The 25,325-nt window shown below is 45.2% G+C and overlaps 1 protein-coding gene and 1 long non-coding RNA gene across 3 annotated transcripts in view; both read right to left on the bottom strand.

Moving 5' to 3' along the window:
* LOC142592714 (uncharacterized) overlaps nucleotides 1-15,747 on the bottom strand; it is a 94,038-nt gene extending 78,291 nt beyond the window's left edge. Inside the window, exon 1 of one of the 2 annotated variants that reach the window (XM_075704311.1) lies at nucleotides 15,678-15,747. The gene's annotated coding sequence lies outside the window, so the exon portion shown is untranslated. Of the gene's footprint in view, nucleotides 1-15,628 lie in introns of both variants that reach the window. The other variant, XM_075704312.1, reaches the window with a different exon arrangement.
* A 2,014-nt stretch (nucleotides 15,748-17,761) lies between these two features.
* Nucleotides 17,762-21,074, bottom strand: LOC142558012 (uncharacterized). The gene is made up of 3 exons (XR_012822917.1): nucleotides 20,700-21,074; nucleotides 18,692-18,901; nucleotides 17,762-17,859 (listed from the first exon to the last, which is right to left on the bottom strand). It is a non-coding gene; the product is annotated as an uncharacterized LOC142558012 (long non-coding RNA).
* Between the last annotated feature and the right edge of the window lie 4,251 nt (nucleotides 21,075-25,325).

Genomic DNA, 25,325 nt, shown 5'->3' with positions numbered 1-25,325 from the left:
ATCGCTGTTTGCTGCGGAGGAGAGCGCGATCGAGACATTCGGCTCATCTGCGGCAGGTGCCTTTGAGCCGCGTCCTTCGTAGCACCCTGTTGGTCATGGGCTGCGCATGGGTGCGGATGGGGCACGGGTCTGTGTACCCCAATCACCGAGCCAAAAAGCAGGCAGTCGGGGCGCGAAATGGCATGTCGCTGCGGCGTGCTTTTTGTGTCTCGCCACCTTTGCGTCGGGAATGCTCGGGGGATGGCAGGAATGCAACCCCAGCAAGTACGAGTAAAATAGAAGCGGGAATTTAGAAGGGCTGCCGGCACCTAATTGATAAGTTAGCTTCGTTTTCCCAGCCATGCTTTTTTTATCTTGTACTACTTTTGTTAAATGGTTCATTTTTCCGCCCTTTAGCGATATCTCTGTATTTTGTGTATTTTGTTTTCGATGTGATACGTGTTTCGTGTCGAGTGCGCGTAGCGGCTGTACCGCGGTTTGCGCCAGTCACACGGCCCAAGGGGACAATACCTTATCGCAACTATTTTAAAGCTCTGGTTTCTCATACCATTATTTTATCGCTAGTTTTCATTTCTCTTTCTGCACTTGTGTTGTGGAGTGCGCTGACGGGCTGAGAGCGAGGCAGAGGCGGAGATGTGCGCGGCCAAGTGATTCGTGCGAGACCTTCCACGAACTGTTACCCACAGGAGGACGTGATTGTGCGCGTGACCTTCGAATGCGTAGGGAGCGCAGCCTCCTTCAGGTGCGCGTGCGCGATTGTATGTCGGGTTTTTGAATGTTATTAGAATAACACTCTTGTCGTCGGGGTGGTGTTACAAAGTGCGTGCCCGCGCGCGTCTCGATATGGCCGCCACTGCCGCCGCAGCCGCAACGCCGACGGCGATCGGGATAAGAGCTCCCCATTGTTCCTCAGCTCGCCGGACCGGTTGGTCACGTGGGTCGCCAGAGCATGACGAGGGCTGGAGCACCTCGGCGATCGAGCAGAGCGATTTGCAAGACGCAGCAGCGCGGTCGCGCACCGAGACACAGCTGAAGATGTGGTCGGCAGGCTGAAACCCCGACGCCGAACTCTTCGCCGGTAGATCGACAGGAGGTGCAAGTCTGTCAAGGTCTCCGGCAGCGACGTACCAGCAGCGCGACGCTCTGCAGATCAGCATCTCAGCGAGCATGCCACATACAAGCCTCGTGTTCGTACCTGCTCTCGAAACTTACCGCCGGACTCTTTTTTTTTTATTCGCGTTTCATCGTTGATGTAATTATTCATCACGTGTCCATTGTGTATGTTCTGTTAGTGCTGTGTTTACCGCGTTTATTGTCGCGCGTATTTTTCATTTTGTGAAAGTATGCCATTTCATTTAAGATTATACCGCGATGGCCCGGAACCCAAAGAAACCGCACCAGGTTTACGTTTGCTGGGATTCATGTAGTTGTGTTGGAATAATGTAAATGTGTTGGCTACTGTAGTCTCTGAAGATGAAGTGAGTGATGTGCATACTGACAGTGAATCAGTCACTGTTACCGTTGTTCAATAGTTTGAAGGAAGTTTTGCAGCAGCTAATATAACGGCTGAAACTTCAGCCAGAAATATGGGCGTAAAATCGGGGAGGCGTAATGCATTGGACCAGGATAGTCGCTCGGACAAAATAACCAGAGGTCGATTTGCTCATTCACTGATGCTTCAGTCTCAATCACGTGATCTATTCCCAATTGGGTTAAACGAACTTGTAGCATGTCATTTAAATATGTAGTCGGCATGACTTTGGCATCTGATGGAAATATATAATCAAATTCAATCCTTGTATTAGGTAAGGGCATGTCTGGACAAATGACCTCGCTACATTAACGTTTAGTGGATCTAATTCAGCTTGTACGAACAAAACCTGAGGTCTATCTAAACGGGGCCAATCCTATTGAAAAATACTCTCATTTCACTAATAAGTACCCACCAAATTGGGATAGCCTCAAAGAAGTTTCATAAATATTTAGGCACGTCTTTGCTGTTAAAATGCGGTATCGGCAGGAAAGAGTAGGTAGTCGTGCTTCTTGATATAAAACGTTATTAGCTACAAATTTTCACTAACCGAGACTATTCCGGAGAGCCTATGGCTCTAGAAGAACTAGAGTTATTTCGCTTGCTGACCACAGAATAGCGCGCACCCCACTTTTAGTATTGGTTCAACGTACATGCGATATATGACTATTAGAGATTCCCTGCGTAGTGTAGAGTGATGTCGGCCACCAACCGAGACTATTCCGGAGAGCCTATGGCTCTAGAAGAACTAGAGTTATTTCGCTTGCTGACCAGAGAATAGCGCGCACCCCACATTTAGTATTGGTTCAACGTACATGCGATATATGACTATTAGAGCTTCCCTGCGTAGTGCAGAGTGATGTCGGCCAACTTTCATTATCGTGAAACAACGCATGCTCCGCTAGATTTAACATGATAAAGTTGATTTCGCACGCTCAGCTTTGCGTCATATATTATACCTAGACATTTGATAAAGTCAACTTCCGACGTTATTTCCTGTCGGTATTTGAGAGCTGGATTAACCGGTACATTCAATGAAAGCACAATCAAGGAAATTTTGTTGACATTATGCGACATACGAATATCTGCAAACAAAGCTTCAACCGTTCCTAAGTATGACTACAGTGCTCTTTGTAATGAGCGAATATCCCTCGCATACGCAAATAATGCTGTCATCTGCATAAACATATACTTGTGCGGAATCTATCAATAAAATTGAGCTTAATAAGACGTCAAACAAAATAGGAGAAAGGACAGATCCCTGGGGAACGCCTCTTAATTGATTATACATTTGCGTCAAGAAGCCACGTTAGGAAGAAAAAAATTTCATACCCTGTAAAAACTGATGCATCCAATTTATAACATACCAAGGAAAACTAATAAACGAGAAGAAACGGGCTTAACTGAGGGGCTCGATTTTTATTAGTCATATCATAAGAAGGAAGGGGGATGGAAAAATTGGATAAGGAAAGGCAGGGAGGGTAACCAGTTTAGCTAAACCGGTTTCCTACCGTACACATGGAGGCGGGATGGGGGGGATGAAAGATGGGGAGGAGAGAGAGAGAGCACATAGCCCAGCACACACATCGTCAGTTGCGGTCCGTCACTCTTGCGTGGTATGTGACATCACTGTCACAGCCGCTTGTCCACGCCCATCTCTTTCAAAAACCGAAGTAATCCCTTCGTCGCCTTCAGCTGTGATGTTTTCGGTCAGCGGCATGTGAAAATTGTTTCAACTGACAATGGTCTACTTCAAGGTGCCCTAGAGCGGATGCCAGGCACTGTGTCTGAGCATTATATTAAGGACAGTCGCGCAGAATGTGTTCAGCGTCTCCTCGCAAAGACTGGCATTGCAGAGAGTGTTGTCGGCCATTCCAATGCGAAATGAGTAAGATTTCGTGATTGTCATCCCTAGTCATGAGCGATAAAGCAGAGTGGCCTGTAGCATAAGAAGCCAACAAACACTTTCAGTGTTTGTTGGCTTCTTAAATACCATAAATACCAAGTACAACATAAGGGAAAAAACTTGTGCTTGATAAATAAAATAAAGAAACTTCAAATTAATGAAAATGAAAGTGGATGAAAAAACAACTTGCCGCAGTTGGGGAACGATCCCACAACCTTCGCATTTCGCGTGCGATGCTCTACCAATTGAGCTACCACGGCGCCGTCTCCCCGGCGACTTTCTTGGGTATTTATGTTTCCTAGTTGAACCCTGGGAGTGTTCAGCCAGCGCCACCACTCACTGACCTTGGCGGCGGATGTAGAACATCCGTTCTGCCACAGGCGTCGCGAGAACATGATCTTTTTGGGTGATCTTTTTGGGTGAATAAACCCACACATGTTACCTGAAGGCAACAATGTTGCCGCATTCGAGACCCACGTTATGAAATAAACGAGAAGAAAGGGGGTTAACCGAGGGGCTTGATGTTTCTTAGTCATATCATAAGAAGCCAACAAACACTTCACCAAGGACAGCATAGGGAAATTACTTGTAATTGAGGAAAAGTCACGCCATTTAAAACGTTAAGGAGCATGACATGCTCTACACTGTCACATGATTTAGCTGAATCATGGGTCACTAAAGCAGCATACTGCTGCCTTTGGCGACCAAAGCAAATGCATCCGTCTAAATCGACATGTGCGCTCCATATCGAGCATGCAGGTCTAAATACAATCTGACATGGGCTTAATAATGTGTTATCATTTAAAGATTGCATGACATGAACGTGCAATAGCCTGTCTAATAATTTCAGAACACTCGAATTTAGTGCAATTGGCTTTAAATTATCTGCATTCATTCCCACTCCTTCCTCTTTAAACAGGAGAATTATTTTTGCGCGTTTCCTGTCAACAGGTATTCATGCGTTCATGAGAAATTAAATAACTATATTGCAGAGGTCTCGCGGGGCGACATCAAACAATATTTTCACCATTCCTGATGTGCAATCTGGACCCGGAGCTGTGCCAAGAAGCAACCGAACACCGTTCTACAATCATGAACTCTACTAAATCATCCCCTGAAAGAATCCGCACGAAGTTTACCTGCAGCTGAGTTGTGAAGTGCTGTTCTAAACCTTTAACAATTTTATCTAATGATTCTGACAAAAATTTGGTGATAGACAACTGAGTCAATATTTATGGGCCCTGAAACTGCCTTCTTAGAGCAGATAAACCTAATCAGTGCTTTCATATCCCCACTTTTTGCTGAAAGCTTTTTGATGCATCTTTTCGGGATCTATAATATCGTGCGCAATCAGTATTCCACCATCGGCAATTAGTACTACCCTTTGTTGATAAGACTACAAATTCATATTTTCTAGTGGTGCCTTTGAATATTGCACAAAGCTCATCGCTGTAATACCTCTTGCCATACTTGTCATAGAAGACATAGTTTACTGTAAGATATATTTAAATTTTGAATTGTCCACAAAATTCGACGCATGTTTATGTATAGAAATCAGGGGGTTGTTAATCACAATGATAATCGGGCGGTGGCATCTACTCATCGACAACAGCCGAAGTAGATGGAAACGCCTGAGGCAGCAAGCCTCAAATCTAGGAGAGATCGCTACTGCGAACGCATGAAAGTGACAACTTTAGCACTGAAGCATGTGAGATTGTTAACATTAGTCGAATCCTATAAACGTTTTCCGAATGACTCAGTGCTGAATACCCATGACACATGATGCGAGTTGAAGTCTCCTGCAAATAATATGTTCTTCTTGCAGTAGGTCACTGTGACATCAAGTGAGCATCCGTCTTGCAGCCCAGCATGAAAATAGAAGGTAATTATAAAGAGCGGGGCACAACCCGGAATAGTTACTTCTAATATTAGGATTTCACATTCGGATATTAGAGCCTGATGTGAAATTTTTGCTTTATGAAAGAATTTAGATTAAATGAAAAAAAGCTAATCCGCCAGCTCGTGAAGCCAATCGAAAACACTTGTAATGAAATGAAAGTCTTGGTCCGCGGAAAAATGTGTTTCTTGTAATAGTATAGCGCCTGGAGATTGTACGGAGATTAGATATAATAAATCTCTAGCTGCAGAAAGTATTCACACGTGTACTTGTTTATCGTTATCGGGCGACCACGTTGCACCGCCTAACAAATGTTATCGCACAACGCAGGACGCGCCTGCATGTATCGGACCTTTCTGGAATGTTATCGAGGGTTCCATCCGCTGCTGTCACTGAACCTCGTGTAATCTGAATGCACGCATGCGCGACGCGATTAGTGCAGAATTTTGTGGAAGACACACTGGTCCCAGCGATTACTCCAGAACATTCGACGACTGCTGTATAAAAGCCGACGTACTTGACCCGCTTATCAGATTTTCGACAATCGCCGAGTGTGTTAACTCGCCGCCATCGTTGTTCTGTGAGTGCAGCCTGCTTTTGACGGCACAAGCTCTCCTAATAATACGCTAGTTATGCTAATCACAGTTCGATTGCCTTCTTCGCCGTCACTACTACGCAACATCTGGTGGAGATACTTTACGATCGTGTACCGGACGCCTCCACAAAGCCGTGATCCAAGCCCGGACCGCAAAGACATCACCAACGTCGTTCCAGAACATCGAGGAAGCCGTCGGCTAAAGCAGCTGCCCCGGAACACGGACTTCTACCAGAGACGACCAAGAAGATCGTCGCCAAGACAGACCCAATGCTTGCCGCAGCGTCCCTAATAGTCCAGGGAGCCACCGACGTTCTGCGCTTCCACAGTCGAGGACCCGAAAACCTGGCTGGAGACGTCTAACAGATCTAACGTTAGACGTCTAACTGGAGACGTCTAACAGCTGGAACAGCCACGACAAGCTGCGACATGTCTATTTCGCATTGGAAGACGCCGCCAGGACATGGTTCGAGAATCGAGAAGCAACCATAAAGACGTGGGACCTGTATCGAAGTCATCATCATCATCATCATCATCAACATCAGTCTGGTTACGCCCACTGCAGGGCAAAAGCCTCTCCCATACTTCCCCAACAACCCAGGTCATGTACTAATTGACTCCATGTCGTCCCTGCAAACTTCTTAATCTCATCCGCCCACCTAACTTACTGCCGCCCCCTGCTACGCTTCCCTTCCCCTGTAATCCAGTCCGTAACCCTTAAAGACCATCGGTTATTTTCTCTCCTCATTGCATGTCTTGCCCATGACCATTTCTTTTTCTTGACTTACACTAAGATGTCATTAGCTCGCGTTTGTTCCCTCACCCAATCTGCTATTTTCTTATCCCTTAAACTTAGACCCATCATTCTTCTTTCCATAGCTCGTTGCGTCGTCCTCAATTCAAGTAGAACCCTTTTCGTAAGCCTCCAGGTTTCTGCCCCCTAGGTGAGTACTGGTAAGACACAGCTATTATACACTTTTCTCTTGAGGGATAATGGCAACCTGCTGTTCATGATCTGCGAATGCCTGCCAAACGCACCCCAGCCCATTCTTATTCTTCTGATTATTTCCGTCTCATGTCCGGATCCGCCGTACTACATGCCCTAAGTAGATGTATTCCCTTACCAATTGCTCTTCTCTTCCGACACTGTTAAACATTAGTTTTCTGCAGATCAATTTTTAGACGCACTCTTCTGCTTTGCCCCTCCAGGTCAGTGAGCATGCATTGCAATTGGTCCCCTCAGTTACTAAGCAAGGCAATATCATCAGCGAATCGCAAGTTACTAAGGTATTCTTCATTACCTTCTTTCCCCAATTTTTCCCAATCCAGGTCTCTGAATACCTCTTGTAAACACGCTGTGAATAGCATTGGTGAAAATCTCCCTGTCTGACGCCTTTCTTTATTGGTATTTTGTTGCTTTCTTTATGGAGGACTACCGTGGCTGTGGAGCCGCTATAGATATCATTCAGTATTTTTACATACGGCTAGTCTACACCCTGATTCCGCAATGCCCCCATGACTGCTGAGGTTTCGACTCAATCAAACGCTTTCTCGTAATCAATGAAAGCTATATATAGTGGTTGGTTATATTCCGCACATTTTTCTATCACCTGATTGATAGTTTGAATATGGTCTATTGTTGAGTAACCTTTACGGAATCCTGCCTGGTCCTTTGGTTGACGGAAGTCTAAGATGTTCCTGATTCTATTTGCAATTACCTTAGTAAATACTTTGCAGGCAACGGACAGTAAGCTGATCGGTCTCCAATTTTTCAAGTCTTTGGCGTCTTTATGAGAACAAAGATATATTATGAGAACAAATATATATATATATATATATATATATATATATATATATATATATATATATATATATATATATATATACAAAGAACAACAATATTGCCGGCTTTGTCTCTTAAAGCATACATCTGATTCTTGCCAATTCCTCGTTTCTTCTTCACTGCTTTTACGCTTCCTCCGTGCCTGAGATCATGTTCAATTCTATCCATATTATACTTCCTTATGTCAGTTGTCTTACGCTTGTTGATTAACTTCGAAAGTTCTGCCAGTTCTATTCTAGCTGTAGGGTTAGAGGCTTTCTTAGATTGACGTTTATTGATCAGATCTTTCGTCTCCTGCGATAGCTTACTGCTATCCTGTCTAATGGGGTTACCACCGACTTCTATTGCACACTCCTTAATGATGCCCACAAGATTGTCGTTCATTGCTTCAACACTAAGGTCCTCTTCCTGAGTTAAGGCCGAATACCTGTTCTGTAGCTTGATCTGGAGTTCCTTTATTTTCCCTCTTACCGCTAACTCATCGATCGGCTTCTTATGTACCAGTTTCTTACGTTAACTCCTCACGTCTAGGCTAATTCGACTTCTTACCATCCTATGGTCACTGCAGCGCACCTTGCCGAGCACGTCCACATCTTGTATGACGCCAGGGTTAGCGCATTGCAATGCAGTGAGCATGCATTGCAATTGGTCTCCTGAGTTACTAAGCAAGGCAATATCATCAGCGGATCGGAAGTTACTAAGGCATTCTCCATTCACTTTTATCCCCAGTTCTAGCCAGTCCAGGTCTCTGAATACCTCTTGTAAACAAGCTGTGAATAGCATTGGAGAGATCGTATCTCCCTGCCTGACGCCTTTCTTTATTGGGATTTTGTTGCTTTCTTTATGGAGCACTATGGTGGCTATGGAGCCGCTATAGATATATTTCAGTATTTTTACATACGGCTCGTCTAAACCCTGATTTCGTAATGCCTCTATGACTGCTGAGGATTCGACAGAATCAAACACTTTCTCGTAATCAATGAAAGCTATGTATAAGGGTTGGTTATATTGCGCACATTTCTCTATCACCTGATTGATAGTGTGAATATGGTCCATTGTTGAGTAGCCTTTACGCAATCCTGCCTGGTCCTTTGCTTGACAGAAGTCTAAGGTGTTCCTGATTCTATTTGCGATTACTTTAGTAAACAGTTTGTAGGCAACTGACAGTAAGCTGACCGGTCTATAATTTTTCAAGTCTTTGGCGTCCCCTTTCTTATGGAATGGGATTATGTTAGCGTTCTTCCAAGATTCCGGTACGCTCGAGGTCATGAGGCAGTCTGTATACAGGGTGGCCTAGTTTTTCTAGAACAATCTGCGCACCATCCTTCAACAAATCTGCTGCTACCTGATCCTCCCCAGCTCCTTTCCCCCTTTGCATAGCTCCCAAGGCTTTCTTTACTTCTTCCGGCGTTACCTGTGGGATTTCGAATTCCTCTAGACTATTGTCTCTTCCATTATCATCGTGGGTGCCACTGGTACTGTGTAAATCTCTATAGAACTCCTGAGCCACTTGAACTATCTAATCCATATTAGTAATGATATTGCCGGCTTTGTGTCTTAAAGCATACATCTGATTCTTGCCAATTCCTCGTTTCTTCTTCACTGATTTTAGGCTGCCTCCGTTCCTGGGAGCATATTCAATTCTATCCATATTATACTTACTTATGTCAGCTGTCTTACGCTTGTTGATTAACTTCGAACGTTCTGCCAGTTCTATTCTAACTGTAGGGTTAAAAGCTTTCATACATTGGCGTTTCTTGATAAGATCTTTTATCTCCTGCCATAGCTTACTGGTTTCCTGTCTAACGGAGTCACCACCGACTTCTATTGCACAATCCTTAATGAAGTTTCGAAGTGGCTTCCTGCAAACATTCACAAGCGTCGTGATTAATGAGTGCGCCCAAGAGCTACTAGAAACCCGTGTACAGCTTCCCTATGAAACCATAGGGACCTTCATGGAGGAGATGGCCGGCACGCGGACCAGGAAATGTGGAATAAGAAAAAAAATCCACTTCCTGATGCAAGGCGTCAAGCAAGAACTTCTTGCCGGACTAATTCGAAACCCACCGAAGACCATAGCTGAGTTTTGTACCGAGGCATCGGCTATCGAGAAAACTGGAAATGCGCACTCGGCAGTATGACCGGCAAGTACTCACGCCGCAGTGCGCCATCCAAGGACTGGGTTCCAACGACCTTGAAGACACCATCAGGGCCATTGTCCGCGAATAACTGCGCAAGGTCTTGCCTCCGTCGCAGCCATAAGTGGCTTCCATCGCCAACATCGTGAAAGAAGAGGTTCAGCGATCACTTGGAGTTCCTGGGGTGCAATAACAATTACCACAGCCCCAGCCGGAAGCAATGACCTACGCCGCTGTCGCCCGCCGTCAAAGTAACACTCCGCGCCAGCGCCAGAGTGCTGTTACGACGGAGTTCCGCCGTATGCCGCCGCCACGAGCGAAAGTACCAAAGGAAGAGAGGCGTCTGGCGCGTATGGGACCACCACCCGCTCTGTTACCACTGGGGAGAAGCGGGTCACACCTACCGCTGATGCCCATACCGGAAGATGGGACTTCGAGGATTCGCCGTTAATGCGCCACGGCCACAGATTCGCGAACGACCTCGCGATATCGCCGACTACCTCGCCGCCACTCAGTGGAGCCCTCGACGACCGTTCCGTTCGCCGTCTCCAGGCCGCTATCTGTCGCCACAGCGCCGACCAAACACTGGCCCAGCCCGGGGCCGGTCTACGAGCCCATATGCGGAAAACTAAAAGCAGCAACCAATGGAGGTGCGGTTGCTGTTCGTCGAACTGACGAAGATCCTCCGCCACCGAGGAAGACGGCGAAGAGACCATCTCGACGACATAGCAATGACAGGCTGCTCTCCCGACGACGTCTGGAAGCAAAGAATATGCCGTGGAAAGACGACCTGACGACGCCACATACCAGCCACCAGTCAACGCGACGCAGGCGTGACCCGACGCCAAGACCTAACTGTAACGTAAGACAAAGAACCACCGACCTCGGCGTCCTTTTCGATGGTCATGCAGTCACCGCCTTAGTGGACACAGGGGCCGATTGCTCCGTAATGAATGGACACATCGCCGCACAGTTGAAGAAAGTTAAAATTGCATCGGAAGGCTTTCATATTCGGACCGCTGGAGGACACCTCATTACATCAACTGGAATCTGCAAGGCAATAATTACTGTTCTTGACCGGACTTGCCCTGCCACCTTCGTTATCCTCCAACAGTGTTCACGAGATGTCATTCTCGGCGTGGACTTCCTGAACCAACACGGCGCAATCATCGACCTGAAGTAGAAAGCGATAATGCTGTCGGAAGATCAAGCGATACCGCCGGAGAGCTCTCGTAGTGACCACGCCTTGAGTGGGCTCGAAGATCAAGTCAGCATCCCGCCGCGCTCCAGCATTATTATTTCCGTCGGCACCAAAACACCCTATGACGTAGAAGGCGTCATCGAGGGCGACCAACATCTACTTGTTGACCATGACATTTGCGTCGCTAGAGGAATCGCTCGACTGCACGGAGGAAACACGAAAGTGTTGCTGACAAACTTCATCCAGGAGTTCAAGCACATCAACAAGGGCACAACGATCGCCTACATCGAGGAAATTCTGGAAACCAGCAATGCGTTTGTCCTCTCGGATTCTGCCGCATGTACCCCGACGACCGTAGTTCCCGAACCAGACCTCGACGTAAGTCCAGGTCCCCCCATGAGTAAGCAGTAACAGCTCAGAAGTCTTCTCCGGTGATACAAAGACTGCTTTTCGACGTCATCGAGGATTCGACAAACACCATTAGCAAAATATTCATAATAACCGAACAGTGCGCTCGACCACTCCGCCAGAGCCCTTACCGGGTTTCGACACGAGAGCGTGAAGCTATTAGGCAAGAAGTCGATAAAATGCTGCGCGACATCATCATCCAGCCGTCCAAAAGCTCGCGGGCATCTCCTGTAGTCCTGGTGAAGAAGTCCTGTAGTCCTGTAGTCCTGGTCCTACGTTTCTGCGTTGATGATCGTCGACTGAACACGTTCACGAGGAAGGACGTATATCTCCTTCCACGGATAGACGACGCATTGGATGGCCTCTGCAACGTTAAATACTTCTCGTCGATGGAGCTCAAGTCCGGCTACTGGAAAATAGATGTCGACGAGAGAGATCGTGAAAAGACCGCTTTCATCACGCCAGACGGCCTCTACAAGTTCAAGGTCCTGTCATTCGGAGTCTGCTTGGCACCTGCAACGTTCCAGCGCGTCATGGACAGAGGAATGGCCTTTACAGCGGAGCTCACCCAAGCCATTCTGCAGTATAGTCAGACAAGGCACAGGAGGACAACTGCCTACCATGCACAGACGAATGTTCTTACGGAGCGCCTGAATAATACCCTCGCCGTAATGCTAGCAATGTACGTCGAGGTCGAACACAAGACCTGGGATGCCATAGAGCCATACGTAACCTCCGCTCACAACAGGGTGGTGCAAGAAACAACACAAATCACCCCGTTCAGGCTGGTTTCCAGTAGGAACCCGACGACGACCCTCGACGCCATGCTGCCGCACGTCACTGACGTAGTGAATCTTGACGTCGCCACCAACCTCCAGCGCGCGGAAGCCCGGCAGCTCGCCCGCCTATGGATCAAGAACCAGCAGCGTATCGACAGCCGACACAACAACCTCAGATGACGCTACGTCGAGCACCAGCCCGGCGACCGTGTTTGGGTTTGGACCCCGATACGCCGACGACGGCTCAGGGAGAAACTATTGAGGCGCTATTTTGGACCCTACAAGATCATCCGACGTATTGGCGAACGGGACTGTAAGGTCTTGCCAGGCGGCATTTCGTATTCACTGCGGCGCCGCGCGCGATATGAAGTGGTTGACAGGGTGCGTCTTAAGCTCTTTTACGCACGCTGACGAACTTCCTCATTTTTTTATTTGTTTGCTAGAGGTGCTATTGTTTATTACTTTCTTTTGTTTGCAGCATCGGGTTGATGCTGCAAACAATTGAGACGTGTACTTGGTTATCGTTATTGGGCGACCACGTTTCACCGCCTAAAAATGTTCTAGCGCAGCACAAAACGCGCCTGCATGTATCAGAAGTTTCTCGAATGTTATCGGTGGTTCCATCCGCTGTCTGTCAACGAAGCTTGTGCAATACCCGCCGTGGTTGCTCAGTGGCTATGGTGTTGGGCTGCTGAGCACGAGGTCGCGGGATTGAACCCCGGCCACGGCAGCCGCATTTCAATGGGGGCGAAATGCGAAAACACCCGTGTGCTTAGATTTAGGTGCGCGTTAAAGAGCCCCAGGTATTCGAATTTTCCAGAGTCCTCCACTACCGCATGCCTCATAATCAGAAACTGGTTTTGGCACGTAAAAGCCCATAATTTATTTTTAAGCTTGTGTAATCTGATTCCACGTATGCGCGACACGAATATCATAGAACTTTGTGGAAGACACGCGGGTCCCAGCGATTACTCTGGAACATTCGATGACTGATGTACAAAAGCCAATGCGCTTGACCCGCTGATCAGATTCTCGACGATCCCCGAGCGTACTCGCCGCTATCGTTGTTCTTTGAGTGTAGCCTGCTTTTGAGGGCACCCGCCGTGGTTGCTCAGTGGCTATGGTGTTGGGCTGCTGAGCACGAGGTCGCGGGATCGAATCCCGGCCACAGCGGCCGCATTTCGATGGGGGCGAAATGCGAAAACACCCGTGTGCTTAGATTTAGGTGCACGTTAAAGAACCCCAGGTGGTCAAAATTTCCGGAGTCCTCCACTACGGCGTGCCTCATAATCAGAAAGTGGTTTTGGCACGTAAAACCCCAAATATTATTATTATTATTATTGCTTTTGAGGGCAGAAGTTTGCCTAATAAAGCGCTAGTTTTATTAATCACAGGTTTGCTACCTTCTTCGCCATCACTACTACGTGACAGCATTTATCGGCAGTTCCAATGTAGTATTCTTATGCACCCTATGTAGACGGTAGACAAGCAGCCGCAACTGCTTGGTCCACAATACTGGGTTTCAAATAGTCAGTCCTCGTAGGTGATTTGGTCGGACACTTTTTGTATTAGAGTTAGGCGCATTAGGCTGTTTGTTGTTAGGCGATATTGTGCGTTTAAGAACTCGAGGTGTCCATATCCACCCCTTGATTGCCTAGAGAGTCAGAGTCAGAATGACACTCATTATCAACCTGATGTGAAGTGGACGATCTTGCTAAGTCTGCGCTCTTTGAGGGCAAGTATTTGTCACACCTAGATGACTTTGTAAATAAGGCGGCCTAAATTTGTACACTGTTTGATATTGTCTGAGACATACCAGATATTAGCTTGCATATTTTGTAGCAAAGTGTCATATACGTTTAGTAACACCTTTTCTAATGCTTTTTCTATCACTGTTGCAATTGTCTGGGAGAATGACGAGTTGATGGCAATGACTGACGGGCTGTTACACTATGGGCCCTGCTCTTAACTTCTGCAAGATCTTCTCGACGAGAGCACTGCCTCCTCTCAATTGTTTCGATGACATGGAGCTCATACGATCTTGCAGTGCAGTTGGAGTAGTCGGTAGCATGAAACAGCATGTCTGAGCCTGAGGCGTGCAACCTTAGGCAGTACAGTCTTCTCCGCATAAACGGCAGCGATCACTTGATCGACAGCCATTAAAGCTGTGTCCGTGCCACCAGCCCTAGACATTGCAGCGGTGATGGAGCTAAAGGTTTAAATCTGTATATTAATGGCCATGCCTTTATCTCTGATGGGCGAACCATCCGTGCAAACGTTCTTATGATTGTTTATGTAGGGATTCTCTCATCGTCAGCGAGTCTGGTAGAGCGGTGCGCAGAAAGTACATCTACTCGAGAAGATATCTTTATAATTTCTGATAGACTTAAGCTTATGTCCACACCATGGACTAGGCCTTTGCAGGAAGCCAGTGGAGGAGGAATGAAGGAGCTCACCGTCTGTGTGCCACAGTTAGTGCATTCCAGCAGATCCTCTACACAGGCCTAATCTTGTGAACAACAGAGGAGCCCACCCCGTCCAAAATGGCGGAACTCGGTGTTATGGGCTTCAAGTGGGACGAGATTGCCGGCGACTCTGAGTGAATGTCCTTGGGGTTCTTCACACGAATAACTCCTCCATTCATAGTTGCCAAAGCCAAAGGAAGGCTACAGACTCGCTACATTCGGGAGTGGACATCGGTGGCGCAGAGAGCACCCAGTGGCCAAATTAAATAAGGTATCCAGCATTCATTTGTGTGACTGGCGAGTTGTCGGCGACGACACATGTGTCCTCTGTTTTTTTTTATCGTGCTGGACTAGCGAGGCCAGGATCACTTCCACTGAATTCCACACACACTCACACACACACACACACACACACACACACACACACACACACACACACACACACACACACATATATATATATATATATATATATATATATATATATATATATATATATATATATATATATAGAAGACACAGTAGAAACATGAATTTAGAAGCCTGGTTAAGTCAATTACGAGTTAATTTGTCTGTTCCGCAAATCTCCTCCATCGGACATTCTCAAGGGGATGCGCGATAATTGCACAGTGTTTCCGTCTTGCTTCAAGATGATCATCTTGCTAAATTAGTAACATTTCCCTGCTACCTTTAATTTGTCGGACATAACCTCCAGAAATAAGCTGTTTTAAACAAGAACAAAACGTCATTATATCATTCCAACCGACTATAGGATCGAATGCCAATACAAAAAAAAACCGAACGAAAAAGCAGAACTAAAAATGCATCTTTCTAACAGAAAATAAGAACGAATACGTTTACTAACGTTTTCTGCTCAACTGAATGGCGCCGTTGTTGCAAGTCGATTCACTTACCGATGGTGCGGTTTCGCGACAACAGAGCGTTCTGATCTGTTTAGCGCGCTTGTGGAACACTAGTTCCCATTGCTCTGTTATGAGTGAAAGCTTTCCATCCCCGCTCTTAATACGCACTATTTTTATTAAATGTAAGTTATAAAGAAAATTCAGCATGTGCAATGTCGAGCTGTCACTTCGGTAACAGCTGCTGCGAGGACAGCTGTCTCGCTCTGTTCATAGGCAGACAGCAAACAACGCTAGTGGAATATTCGCTGTTCTGCAGGTCATTTTGTTTTCGTGAGTAGATTTTGGGCTAGACACAGTCAAAGGACAAAGCCATAAGCCCATAACCAAAATAACTTTATATATATATATATATATATATATATATATATATATATATATGAATGTATATATATATATATATGAATGTATATATATATATATATATATGAATGTATATATATATATATATATATGAATGTATTTTTTTTGTATCGAGTGTGTTTCTAGCTTCTATAGTGGGTCAATCCCAGAGCTATTCCAGTATGCATATTTGGGCCAATATGTGCTGCTGGGGCCACTGGTTGCCACGATGTTTTGAATACCTATATGTTTATATATATATATATATATATATATATATATATAAAACTATGGATACGTGAATAAATACATATGTAAATAAACAAATGAGTTTGGCTGGCGGCCGGATTCGAATAGAAGCGTGATACTGTAATCATCCCGCCACCGACGCTTTTCCGCATTTAGACCATTCCTCATAATCAGACCGCAGTTTTGGTAGTTTCGGCCTGCAAAAAGCCAGAATTTACTTAAAATGAGCGCGTCATCACATGTCAAATTGTTGGCCCATGCCGATCATAGTGCAGTCAATACGTTTAAGCTCTCCGACGCTCCTCCTACTCCCCTAACGCGAAGCATGACGCAACAAAGTGCCGTGTGCAGTGACTCGGCCCCATTCTCATTCCCAACTTGCTGAGAATACCCTTGTCCTTCATCGACTTCAAGTGGAGGTTGAATCGTTTTCCAACTTTACCGTAATTCTAGTTATTGTCGTATCACTAGCAGCTTCAATAAAAGTTCATCTTGACTGTTTTGTCATCGCACCGTGAACAATCCGCTGTATGTATGTTAAAGATGAATTCCGACTTGAACCGTGCAACATTTCGTCTCGCAGTGAACACCATTTCCTTGTCGGAGATGCTACGTGTTGCACTAAAGCGTACCTTGATTATTTCAATACCCGCACCGGCTGCGATGCAACCGCTTTCCCTCTTTTATTGTTGCCATCAGTGACGCTACCGCATTCAAAAATTTAGTTTATATTATTTGATATTTTTGAATTAGAGATATTTTTTTATTTCTCCTCACTCAATTGTCATCTTATTCGCCTGAATTCAAAAAAGCGCCGTAATTATTGTTCTCGTATCGCCACCAGATAAGTTTGGCCTATCTATTGCACTGCCCTTACAAAAATTTTTAGTAACATTTTATAAACCGTCTTTAGACAAATGTTACTAGAACCTATCGACATTCTATAAACCGTCTTTAGACACCGTAACAACTTCCTAGTAACCTCCTACCGACTATTGGCCACCGATATTGAATTGAAAGTATAGATATAAAATGTCGATAGAATTCTTACCGACTGCTTATTATCTTATGTCGTTAGAAAGTGTCAACTGTGAAGCGACTATTTATTGACCACCTTTATACATCCTAACAACTTGCTAGTAACATCCTGTCGCCTATTCGCCACAGATAGTTGACAGGATGTTACTAGGAAGTCGTTAGGATGTATAAAGGTGGTTAATAAATAGTCGCTTCACAGTTTTTAGGAAGTACATAAAAATTTTATTCAGAGGTAACTACTTTTGCAATTATATATTGCAAAAAGAAGCTTTGATTATCTCTGAATAAAATTTTTATTTGCTTCCTAAAAACTGTGCAGCGACTATTTATTAACCACCTTTATATATCCTAACGACTTGCTAGTAACATCCTGTCAACTATCTGTCTGTGGCGAATAGTGATTGCCAAGTGGCTAGGTGTGGCATGCAACAAAAGAAGCCAGGTTTCCATTTGTGCTTGAACACATCCATTTAATATCCCCAGGCTAGTAAGGAGGACGAGTTCTCCAGCTGCCCTGGAAGTAGGCTGAAATGTTGCGTTGTGTAGTCTAGAAAAGAGAAGAAAAAAGGCAATATATTAGTTTTGCTACAGTGACATTGCAACACACCATGCATCTGTTTCTTAAAAAGGAAGTGCACAAGAGACAAGCTTTCAACCCTGTGAGCTCTAAACATCTCCACCTGTTTTGTGCAAAGTCCTAAAAATGCATGAAATGACTGAATTAGTGCATTAAAGCTGGGAGCGTGATGGATGTGCGTAACACCAACAGATGCACGACACAAACTCTATCATACCAATTGTCATCTACAAATGAAAGCTGTAAATCAACTTCAGTTTAATGAACTTCGATATTCATATTGTGACCAGTACATGGAAGTTTCATGTGTGAATTATCTTAGGAAAGGCAAGGTGCCAGTCATAAATGTGCTGCAGCTTTACTTGGGCACAGGTACATAGAAGAGTTGACTTTTGTGTTGCACTTAAGAACCACGAAATGATATAAGCAACATGTAAGCAGTTGAACAGGCATTACAGACGTTCTACAGCAAGATTAGAAAATGCCTTTGCTGTGCAGGCAGACATTGTCAAAGTGAGCTTGTTACTAAACATGTTAGCTTTCCATAAGACAGGATATTATATTATCAGTGCATTCATATGACCAGGGCCTCTATCACAAAAATACATATGCCAACAGTAATGTCAATTTTCTAGTTATGGTGACAAAGCTTGCATTATAATATGCTATTATAATCAGGTTAATAGCTATTTTAGCAGGAAAGAAAGGAGTATACCCTAAGATAGCACTGAAATTGCCATGAAAGGAGTTTTGTTGAAAACTGCACAAAGAATATTAAGATGCTTCTTTGTGACACACATACCTACTATGGTGTTGACCTTCTTGGAATCCAACGGATCCTTCTGTGGAAGGCATTTGACAGCCGCCCAAAAAAGGACCTCCCTTCAACGTCTTCTATTGAAAAAGGAGCCTTAAGGAGGTCCTCCACGAAGTGAAAGCCTGAGTTGTTAGCATCCAGGCACAGCCTCTTCAGCATGCCCTTTTCAACGTATACACCGTCACCGATGTTTACCTGTGAAAGAATACAACAACCACAGATTCATTTTATACACGTTTGATCAAGGAATGGTTAGGAAGTAGGGTAAGGTTTGCAAAAACGGAAGTCGCTGCTTCTCGTTGATTCGGTTTAAAGAACAAAGCAGCCTTACGTATACCATACATGCATTGTACTGAGCTGTGTACTTTTACGTAAGACTAGAAAGTATTGGGAACTTCAATGCGAAAGAAAGACATGCATCTGCCTAGAACTAAGCAAATGTGTGCCACCCCTTGACACAGAGTGAGATCTGGTGCTGTTTTAGTGCTTAGCAGACATTGAAAGCTTCAAGCCTCATCGAGTATTGGGCCAAGCTGTGCTCGATTAGTGATGCACAAGTGCTCGAGAACTATCAAACAAGATGCAATTGTCTTCAAATACAATTCTGACTTCCCCTTGCAGAGATGCAGTTTTCAATTTACTGACTGCACTTGGGTGTAAAGATTTTGTCTGACAGAGTGAATAAACCACATACACAAGCAGCATTTTCATAGTTAGCATAGTCTTTAATAGGTACTGATACCTTCAATTTAGAAAGCCCTGTATATTGGGCCTCATCAAACTAATTTCACAAAAGGTTTGTCAAGGTAGAAGCATAGAACTTTAGTCATTAGAAGACAGGTGAAATGAGTTAATTATTGCAATTATTACTGAAAATTAAATTTTAGACAGCTCATCCCAATGAGAAATTGATGCAAGCAGTTTGTACATGCCACATAAGCATTTAGATATCAAAAATAGGTATTAGAGAAAACCTTCCCTTAGAGGTTCATTAGTACAAGCCGCCATGCCCTCGAGGAGACATAACTTCTTTTTCTGTAGGCAGAAAGACGCTCGAGTATTTTATTGCCACATATATGTGCCCATGCATATATGTCATCTCTGTTGTAAACCTTTTTTTCATGTACATGCAAGGTGTGTTTATAACATCTCATTGTGCACAAAATTTGCGTAATAATTTAAAGACCGCGATTTTGTAGCGATGCTATTCCTTTTCGCTATTCGTTAGTGGGCTGACCGACGCCCCGGCCCGTGCTACGTACTGCAGCTGCCGGCCGTTAGCGGTGGGCAAGAAGAGTGATATAGAATCGAGGGGTAAGTATCGCTACAAAATCGCAGTCTTTAAATTATTACGTACTGCCGTAACCTACGATTGCAAGAGCTGGCATCTCGTTATTAAGATTTGGTTGGTCTGTCTTTCTTAAAGGCCGGCGTCTGATTGAAATGTCTAGATTAAAAATGCACCTCGTTATTGTAATATCGGCCTATATCCGCTCTGTAACATAGAAGACAAATACGCGAAGACACTGAAGAACATAAACAATACACACAGGTTCTCGCGACGCGGACCTCGAAACCGAACTATATACATACAAAAATCTTCATACAAGTTTCTATCTGCTTAAGCGTCAAACATAGCAATCGTGTGTGAACGCGCGAAGCACATGATACATCGACGCATACATTACACATGTACTGTACTTGCGGGAATGCCTATATAGCGAATAACTTCTTGCCAGGAAACTACCGAAAGAACACCAACTTTCAATGTGTTTTCATAATTGTGTGCCCATTCAGGCATAGCAATCAAGGCGGGTAGCAGAATGCAAGTACGCTGTAACATCAGAGGAAGCTTTCGTGAAATTGCTTGCTAAATGTGCACAGCAACATGGCTAACATACGATAGGAAAGCGCTTTGCTCTAGCTAGTTACACAACGCTCATTACGTAAATCATAAGCTTCAAGAATGCGCGCAAGCGCCAAACTTGCTTACCTTTCAAGACTTGGCAAACGCTCCTTCGTCTAACAGGTACAGAGGCACCGACGTTTCTCTGGCGCAGGCACTGTAGAACTTCCGATGAACTCCAGCTCCACAAAAGCACAACCTTCAACAGTCTTTCAAACACTACAATTCGAAGCCCCAGTACCAGACTTTTCACGAGAGCGCGGGCAGGCAGCTCGGCAGAACAAAGGCAGCTCGGACGGGCGCTGTACTAGGGCACTCACTGACGACACTGGTGGATCGCTCGAAACACACGGCGAACTAATGGCGTTACACGAGTCCGGAGGGTTTGGGATGGTTACTGCACACGACAAGGAGCACGTTTTGTCTAGGCACTTCTAAAATATAATTCAAATACCACCATACTGCAAGGAGCATTCACTACAACCAACGTGGTGTGTCGACCAAACAGATACTGCAGTAGCGCCACTCTGCGGTTTTTTAGAAAAATGTATCTTAAATGAAAAAATTGCGTGTTTTTTTCCTAATAACATTTGATAGAGTCCTTTAATATATTTGTTTGTTCCAAAAGTGTGTACTTTGTACTTTGTGATACGAAGTTTAAGGAAATGTATATATATAATAAAAACTAAGCGGATGTTGCCTTCAAGATTCGTAATTGCTTCAGGTGCATGCAGGTAGCAAAAGCACGGCCTTCGAGATCAGACTTTGTCACTCAAAGGAAGCCGTAGTGGGAGGCGGAGAGGCATTAGGCCCCAATCGTTGGGTTTACAGTGCCTAGGTAGGCTTCCTTATTTATAAAGAATATACGGGGACTTCAGCCGAACCATGAGCGAGCTATACAGACACACGCGGTACGATGCGGTGTCCGATCCGACGTGCGGCGCTGCATGCTACGGCATGAGCGGCGCGTAAGCTCCGCCCACATCCAGCTCCCCAGCTTGAGTTCATATCCACGTCGAGAAACGCGATATAAACAACTCTGCACAACACTGCTTCGCTTTACGCGAACGCTGTCGATAAAATTATGCCCCTGTGAGTGACAGAACACTTCACGACGGCGCGTTGTCCACTGACTGCTCCGCTAAAGCCAGCGATAGGGCCGGTAGGCATAGCTAGGCGGACGTTGCAGCCGACGGCGCTTGCGATCCAGCCCGAGCTCGTCGAAGAGTGCTTATTTTTGCCAAAACAATTAACACTGTACACTTAGGTCGGCCGTAATTAAATACAATTGGTTTACTTGACGCAGTCGTTGCAAAGGGCAAACGTGCAAGCGAAGCGAGCGGCCTCGCTCAGATGGTCGGTGTGTGATGTCTGCTCGCGAAATGCCCTCGCGTCGCGGCTCCCGATCTCACCAGTAGCTTAGTGCTAGTGTACAAGGCGCTGGTTTGCATAACAGGCACACGTTCGAGATAATTTTACTGAACTGGTAACTATTTCATGTCAGAAACAAACTGCAGCAGGCAAGAAAAAAGAATAACTGCGAGAAACCGGCCAGCCAGCACCGCCTCCGTGGAGGGAACGTCAGAGAACGTCACATGCCAGCCGCGCTGCCATTGGCTGCGGCCAGACGACGGTGCAGTTGTCGGACACGTCGGACGATGAAAATCTGCCCGGTTTGTCGCACGCCGGACGTCCGATCCGGCGCTTCGGCACGGCAAAACACCTCGATTCGGGCTGCAGTTTCGGCGCGTCGGATGCCGGATCGGACACCGAATCGGACCGTGTGTCTCCCGCTTTAGTTGGCGAACACGAGCCGATCAGCGCGCCGTCCGTGCAGCTCCATCTAGTGCTATGGTGCATGGCCTACGGGCTTCTTTGACACCTACTGAGCACAAATTCATGATCACCGCTCATATACACGCTTCCCATGGCACTAGCGGTCGTGTTTTCAAGAATACGTGCCCTCATCTTGAATTGGTGAGACCATATTTCCTCTTAGCGTCCGGTATTAGAAGCAATTTTTTTCTATGAACATTCTACTATCATCTGTTACTAGGAAGTTGATTAAAAATTAGGAAAACAGTTACTGTGCAAAAAAAACATTTTTTTTTTTAAAAAGCAGCCAGTCTTTGCATATTTATTTATAGTTCAGATGCTGTTATATGTTCATTTTTCACTAAATCATTTTTAACAACTTTCTAGTAACCAGTGTTACTAGAAAGTTGATTGAAAATTGTGGAAATTTACACCTGTCCATGAAACAAGACTGTCTTGCACCAGCCATGTTCACTGAATAATTATAACCTTATTGAATAATATTCATGCATGTTTTGTAACTTGGGTTATGTACTTTAAGAACATAATTATTTTTATTGACTTCCTATTGAATCGTGTTTCTAAAAAGTTAAGATAGTGTGTCTTAACTTTCTAGTAACTTTCTTTTGACAAACGTTACTAAAAAGTAAAAGTCAATAGGATGTTACTAAAGTTGATAGGATGTTGATAAAAGTTCTAAAGAAAGTAAGGAACCATTTTTGTATGGGTGGACAGTTGCCATTTTTGAAAGAAGTCAACATCATCGTCCTTATAATAATAATCATCGACATAATTAGTTCGTACAGATTATACCGCAGTCATTATATTAAAGGGCTCTGCTTGCACATTCAAACAGCAAAAGAGCAGATTTTTGAAGAGGGCAGTATCTCTGATGGAGGAGAAAAACAGTTCCATTGGCTGCTGGTGCGGAGAATGAATGAATCAAGGTACGCTTTAGTGCCGCACGTACCGACAAGGACATTGAAGCAATGTTCGCTGCTATAAGAAATTCAGGTCGGTTCCAGTAGGGGTTGGTTTTAACAGACAAATGCGGTTACCCTTGCGATGCAGTCATAAAGCAAAAGGGTTAAAGGAGGAATGCGATGCGCGCACGTGTTTAATCGGTTGGGCGGAAATGAAATCACATGCATGTCTGCCGTGCGTGAAGTACAGTCATGCCGTATGTCAAGCTACAAAAAACCTTCTAAAAACTAAGATAAAAACTAATTATTGGACCGTTAGGTGATTCACTCAACTCCCTTCCCTTAAATAATTAGGTGAAGGGAGACAATGTTTCGCATAGCATGTCAGTTTAAGGCCACATAAAACACTTATGCGGCAGATCAAATGAAACCATAGAAATTATAAACTCTAAGAGAATGCGAACTTGGGCTTGCTGGTATGGCTTCAATACGGGAAACACCGCCCAAAACAACGTGCCAAGAAAGAAAGCCTGGGAGGCACTGTGCTGTGGAGTGTTTAAAATTAAACTGAAGTTACAGGCATATATAAATGAATCATTTTCAACGTGGCAATCCTGAACTGTGTGATCAAAAAAAATGCGGCTCATAAACATAGGTCGCCCAACTCGGACTTATTCAACACGTGTCTGAGTGTGAATAGGCCTGAGGTCTGAGTGAATTGACGTGCCTGGCGTTATCACCATTATGTTCAACGTGTGGTGTGTGCGGTGACATAGAACATTACCTAATGTGCTGTATTGTGTATAACGCGGAAAGGAGGGTGTTATTCGGGTCCCTCAAGAACACAGGACTTCCTCACAGCTCTCTTCAGGACATTGTTTTCCCGCGCGGGAACCCATTGTGTAGGAAGGAGGTCTCTCGCCTTCTGTTAAATTACCTAGAGGACACGGATTTGGCTTCCACATGGTGAACTGGGGAATGACCATTTGTGATTGGGACGTCTGTGTCTGATTGTTTATTTTAAGTGTCGCTACGGTGGAGCAATTGCCGGCAGCAACTGCAAGGCTAATCCCACCAGTAGCCTACAACAACTCCACTCAACTCAACTCGAGGCGCGTTTCAGTGAAGCGACGTGAGTGGGCGTGTCCCCGCAGGGGCTTCTGCGTCAGCAGGCGTTTGGTGTGTTGCGACACCACGTACCCGAGCACACGAGGGTTGGACCCTCCCGCGTGTAGCCATGCGCGGCTTAGCCGTGTCTGGGGAAAGAGGGATCCTGGAGGTTGAGCTGATGCTGGGTGTTTGGACCTTTAAGGCCCCCCGGTGGAGGCAACACACCCCTTTGTCCTCTGCTTCGCATAGACGGCACCCCCGGACTGATCCACCCAGGGGAAATCGGCAGTCGCCTTTTCCTCTCTCTTCCTGCAGCCTTCGTCTTTCCCTCCCAATTTTAGTCCTTTCCTGTCTCCTTCTCTCTTCCATTTACTTCATTCTCCTCGGCGGCAAGGGTTAACCTTGTGTGGGATAGCCAACCTTGGTTATAACAGATTTGGTTATAGTAGTGTCGTACAGCTGGCGCATGCAGGCCGTCTTTTCACGGTCCTGCAGTGTCCCCTTGTTGGGCTCCATGGTGGGTGGCTGGCGGCGCTGCCGAATTTTCACATATATCTATGGCAAGTTCTTTTCCAACACTTCCTGGTCGCCTTCATAAACGAGGGGGCACCGAAGAAGTTTTTGGCCGAAACAATGACAATTTCCCAAGATTTCATGTTGTACATTCAGAGAAAAAAGAAAAGGCAGCGAGAATCATCTCACCTTTTCTTGTTGCAAAGGCACTTAGTGAAGCTTTTGACCCAGGTTATAAAGTCTCTAAGTTGGCAAGTGGCGACCTCCTCTTAGAACTGCGTGATAAAACACAGTACGAGAAACTCTCTAATCTAGTATCATTCGGGTGTCTTCCAGTGACGGTCACACCGCA

The sequence above is a fragment of the Dermacentor variabilis genome, chromosome 9 (genome assembly GCF_050947875.1).
Source record: "Dermacentor variabilis isolate Ectoservices chromosome 9, ASM5094787v1, whole genome shotgun sequence".
NCBI lineage: Eukaryota > Metazoa > Arthropoda > Arachnida > Ixodida > Ixodidae > Dermacentor > Dermacentor variabilis.
Note: the sequence above shows the minus strand (reverse complement) of the source record. Positions and strands in the feature narration are given on the sequence as shown.